This window comes from Aphelocoma coerulescens, chromosome 2 (genome assembly GCF_041296385.1).
Source record: "Aphelocoma coerulescens isolate FSJ_1873_10779 chromosome 2, UR_Acoe_1.0, whole genome shotgun sequence".
NCBI lineage: Eukaryota > Metazoa > Chordata > Aves > Passeriformes > Corvidae > Aphelocoma > Aphelocoma coerulescens.
The window spans coordinates 29,299,223-29,305,222 of NC_091015.1; positions in this window are offsets into that span (position 1 = coordinate 29,299,223).

Consider the following 6,000-nt stretch of genomic DNA (forward strand, 5'->3'; position numbering starts at 1 on the left):
AGTGTAACAATAAATGCAGTGATCATGTTTGTTAGTGTGTCACATGTTCCTCCATAGTTTTTACATCTCTAAGGCACTGCAAAACATCTCTGCTGTTGCAAAATATATTTGCAGTGACCATGCAACAGACAAACTGGTCTTGGATTTTAGGTTGATGAGGATAGATTTTTTTTAAATTTTATTTATTTTCTTAGTCTCATGAGCTATTTCAATGAGTATTAGCAGTATTACCTTTCAGGGTAATCAGTAGAGCCTTGATCTGACAATGTAATGCACTTAAAATTAGCTTCACTAAATACATTCCTGGCATTCCTGTTTTGTTTTGGGAAAGTCTTCTGGACAGCCTTTTCCTGCTACTGATGATGTGATACTGAAACTGAAATATAAGTGGGTGGAATCTCATGTATTACTACTTCTGGCTAATTGTTCAACACCAAAAGTCCATGTTCATATGATTAACTATATCCAGCAATCCAGACTCCAATTCTTCACCCTTATACCTTCAGGAAAGTTTGGATCTAGGTTGGCAGCTTCTATTGTGAGACTCCAGCAGATGTGGTCACGTTGCCAGACACTGTGGCCGTGACCTCTGGTGAATTGCTGTAGTGCAGCACTGCGGGGGTTTTTGGTTGGTTTTGTTTCCCAAGCCTGACCATTTGAACTAATTACTGAAGAGATTTACAAAGGAATGTACCCAGGTTTCTGGGATCTGAGTTCCTGTGGGAGAGCATCCTGCAAACAGCTTCGCTGCTTTGCAGCAGGAGTGGTCGCTCCATTCCAGCAGCTGATGGATAGAGGTGGATGTGCAAAACACAGAAGTCTGCAAGGAACTGTCAGGAGACATGCTGGGGCCACACAGAATCTGACCCAAGTCTCATCTCAAGTGTCAAGAAGAGCAATTACTTTATTACAGAGGTATACGAGATGATGGGTGATTCAGCCTGCGTGCCTATGTGCCTGTGCCACGTGTACACTTTCCCATGAGGGCTTCTGATCCATTGCAGTTGCAGCTTTCCCCTCATGCTTGTGAATTCTATGCTGAAAACTCATGGTAATAAATTTTATCATTAGCATAAGACTGTTCACAAAAGGATGGTTTCAGGTCTGCAATTTGAAGGTTAAACAATACTTTGTGTTTTCCACTGTGATTATCCTTTAGATCAAGTAAACAAATTCTGCTCTGAAAAACATGCATTCATATTCCACAAATGCTAAATGGTGATGTCATCAGGGTAGTTTAGAGCTGATTTTACAATTGATGATGGTGTAAAAATCACAGAAGATCTTTATTTCTGCTCATCACCACTAGTCATGTAGTGCTTCCACTTTAGCTTGAGAATTGTGAGGACTTTCACTGAATAACATCAAGTGTCCCTGGGAAAAAAAAAGCATAAAAAATGAGGAATATTGAACCCTTGTGTAAGTAGCAAAGCACAGTCATAATTAGGAAAGATCTGGATATATAAGTATGTGCAAAGTTATGGAAACATTAAGTCTTTATTAACAAAATCCTCTTAAAAGGCAAACTAACTTCTTTGGGGTTGATGCGATACATCGTGTAATAAGTGCGTTGGTGAACCCTACTGGAAAACAAAATGTTAAAAAATAAATTATATATATATTAAATATACCATACAATGTGTAATATATAATATATAAATAATGTTCCTATACTGTGTATAATATGTATTTTAAGTAATACATGTAATATATACACACTCACCAAAAGCCTCAGTATGTGTGTGTGTATATATATATGTGTGTGTGTGTGTGTGTGTGTGTATCCCAATAGAAATTACCAGGCAAGAAGAACAAATGTGTTACTTCTGCTGGGACTTTACACTAAAATGCTGAATCTATATTTGATATATTGATAAAGTGGATAGGTTTTTAAATATCCCCTGGACAGCTAATGAGATTTGCATGGGTGTTGTACATTCCAAAATGAATTCATTTCAAAGATAGATGAATATGCATCTCAGTGGACTCCTGGCTTCTGTGCTTTGCTCTTGGGCAAGAATATTACTTCTTATATAATAGATTTAGATTCTGTATTTCTCCATTTGGCAGATAGTGACAGGAAGCAGCAGAACCTGGAGAAATTAAATTGTTCAAAGAATCACTGCCAATGAACTAACTAAAAAATAGCCTCAAAAGGAAAATGAGCTCCTGCATAACAAAACTATCTGTATGTAGGTATCAGAGGGAGGAATGCTAAAGTCAATACAAAAATCAACTTTACAGCATTGTTTAGCTGTTGTTTTCCCAGATGGAAAAGAATATTTCCAATTTTTTTCCTTTTTTTAATAGAAATAAGTATTATGTAGTAGGTTTTTTTTTGTCATTGCCTGATACAAATATACTGGGTGATTTCCTTTGTCAACTTGATCATTAAATTAAAGATATAAAACAAATAATTTTAAGTAATTTTGAAAAATTAAGTGTCCTTCTAATGAAATATTAAATGTGCCATATATAAGAAAAGCAGTCATTCAAATGCAGCAGGAAGTCAAGTGTAATTAAGATAATGTTAGTAGAATTCCAAGTAAATGGATAGAAAGATACACTGCTCTTTCCTGGTAGGGTTAAAGTATGATTTATCCCTTGCACAGCTAATTCTATTAAAAAGTAAAAAAATAAAATAATCAGGGAGGAAGAGCTGTTTTATTAATGTAGTACAACACTCAAAGTCTGAAGCAATTTTCCAGAGACATATGTGGCTTTTGTAATTTTAATATCTTGATCTTTCTTTTTATAGACTGTATAATCTGTAGATGTTTGCAAATTACCACTCAAATGCCTAAGTCTTAGCATTAAACTGCCACTGCTGACTGAAATTTGATATCCATGGAAAAAAATACATTTTGTTTTGAATCAGAAGAAAAATCAGGAGTTCTCCAGGTAGCATTATGCTGATTACAATATACTATGGAAATTCAAACTATAAGGATGTTAGCAGGTAATGTATTTTACTTTGCTGTAGGAGCAGTGTCCTAAAGGCAGCTTCAGTCCCTGTTGTGGTTTGTGGGTGGGGGATCTGGGTTACAAAGAAACACTGGAGCTTCTATGGAATCTCATAGGTATAGCTAAACCCAGGATTTTGGAGACCTAAAATTGTTTAAATCAGGAATAGAGACATTTGAATTTGGTAAAGACTTCAATATGAGACCAATCACTGTGATTGGTTCGCCTACTAGAAAAAAAATTAAAAACAATGAACTAGACATTGGTAGTACCAGTACCATTGCTGTTCTGACAGCCTTCACCCACAGGTTTGTTTCTCTTCAGTGCATAAAAGTGCATTATAATTTTGACCTCCAGCACATGAAGAGGTGTGTTTATGTGTATGTATACACATACATAAACACACATTTTAGTTACTAAGCTCTGAAGGCCCATGGTAGAAGACATAAACATGGATGGGGTCATTGAATCTAAGGATTATTCTGTTTTTTTGCTGATGAATAGGCTATTAGGCTTTAATATCACATTGTTTAAACTACATTTCTGTGGAAGAATTATTATATAATGACTATCTCTGCCATCTTTGTAATATACTGATGGTCTTGACAGATTTTCAGGAGCCATTTGTTAACAGTCCCAGGAGGGGTGTCATGATGATAAATAATGACTGTATCATCCAGTGCTGTCTCTAGAGAGATGTTCCCTCCAGAACAGGGTGACTGGGGAAAAATGGCTAATGGCTCAAACTGAATTGATGTACAGACTGAAGGTTTCATATGACAGTATTTCACGCTAAAGGCAGATTCTGTATATTGGTATACATCACCCCTCCTCAGTGTGTTGTTATCCAAATACTTTCCTGACACAGTTTATTCAACAGTGTTTCCTGCTTTCCTCTGACCTAATTTCTGCCTTCAAGTGGTGCAGCATCCATTCATAACGTGTATGATGGAAGTCTCTGGCTTGTAGGCTGTATCTGAAAGCATATTAAGCAAAAACACAGTAGTGCCTGTAAGCCATAAGCCTGGACATGTCAGGTGGATGATGCTGGAAAAACAGTTTCTAGTTTAACTGTTATTTGAGATACATTGAAAGTGAAGTTACTATTTATATAAGTAACCCATGTGTTTTCCTGGGAAATCCAGGACAAAACTGTCCATCTGTCCATGTATGAAATGAGTCTTACAGCCTCACAGTCCTTACACTGTCCTATCTAGGTACACATTTTGTGCCTAGTTCACAAAGGTGACTCAGGTGATAGCAGATCTCCAATGGCTGCCCAGGCGGGCAGCTGGAGTGGGGCTGTGAGGGAGGAAGGACCAAACATTAAAAGCTTCATATATTCTGTGGATGAAATACTTGATATCCACAAAACACATTCCCAGACTTGAAGGAAGAAAATTAGAACGCAAGAGAGATGTTCCTCCTTACGGGTTTCTAACCTCCCCTTTCCCCTCTGTGCTGGGGTGTTTTCCAACAAAGCCATCTCAAGATTAATTTCCTTACATTGAATTTTTTCCATTCCCAGCAAAAATAGTTGCACTTTTTTGCTGGCAGGAGATTACTTAACACATTTTTTACCATATTGTCTGTTTCTATTTATTCTCATGAATACATATGCCTGTGCACATATCCAGAATACATGACTTATACATCAGATTGTAGTGGAATCTGCAGCAAGAAACATGAACAGTATGAGGCCAATAATATTCATTAAAAAATTATTAGCAAAACTTATTTCTCCACTTCTGGCTAAACCTACAGCATTCAGTCAGAAACATCCTTTTGTGTCACATTCTGCAAATACCAAGGTAAACAGTCAATGCAGAATAAATTGTTCATTGTTCCACTAGAAACTAGCTATGAACTAGGTGTAAGCTCCAGTATAGTCAGGATAATACTCACTGAACTGAGATTTTGGAGCACAATTTACCTGAAACAAGGAAATTATTTTTCGTTAAAATTTTGTTCATGTACTTGGTTACATATTTAAAGATAACTTTTATTAGGTATCTAAGTTTTAAAAACTTTTGTTAAGAGTTTTGTGAAGTTTATGAAATTTTGTTGAGATCTTTGGTCAAACATTATGTTAAAATGTTACTGAAACTTTTAATATAATTTAAATACGACAAGAAGCTACTTTCTTCTTTCAAAGCCAAAATGAATGCTGTAGATTAGATAATATGGTTATTTAAATTTTTGATTTGGGCAGTCATCACTCTGCCAAGGATTTTAATTTGACCTGGAAAGGCTGGCACCTCTAGAGCTATGGTAACATTTGCTTCCTGCTCAGAAGCAGCAGAGAGCTGGATCTGGGGAGGAGTTAAACAGGAGAGGCTGCTGGATCCAAGTAATATCCAGAGGTTGTAATGTAATGTGAAGTACTGTCTGGACACTCTGACCCATTCCATTTGCTTGTGCACTGGATGTGACAGTCCTGTTGGACAACTGGAAAATAGCCCTTAGCTTTGTGGTTGTTCAATATACCTTCAAGCTGCTCATCTGGTGAACCTGTCAGTCACATTTCCCGTTGGAAATGCAGGGACAGAAGGACAGGGTGGCAGTGCTGAGGTTTCACAGTGTCCTTTCAGTTTCAGGTGCAGACACAGTACCCGTGAGGAGAATGCTCTGATACATCTTACACCACTTCATGGCTTCTGCCTGAGCCCCTGCAGCTTTCCACACTCTTCTGCCTTTTCCCAGCAGGTGCTCTGTATGTGGCTGCAGGTGCTCCATGGACATGGGGTGGCAGGAGAGATGTGCTCTCTTACACATCTTTGTGTGTGTCCTGCAGCAAAGTCCCTTGAGCCTTCCTCAGGAGACCTCCATACCCAGTGTGACAAACCCTGCTTGACAGACCCCATCACTGTGGGGATTTCATGTCCATAGACAGAAGTTATTTGTTTATTTAATATTAATTCCATGCCTGCATTCAAGGCAATGACTTTGTGCACATGTTTACTCCCTCATATATGCACACTCACACTCTTGCACCTTTGGGTCATTGTACATTTAGCTGGAAAAAACACATGTAAG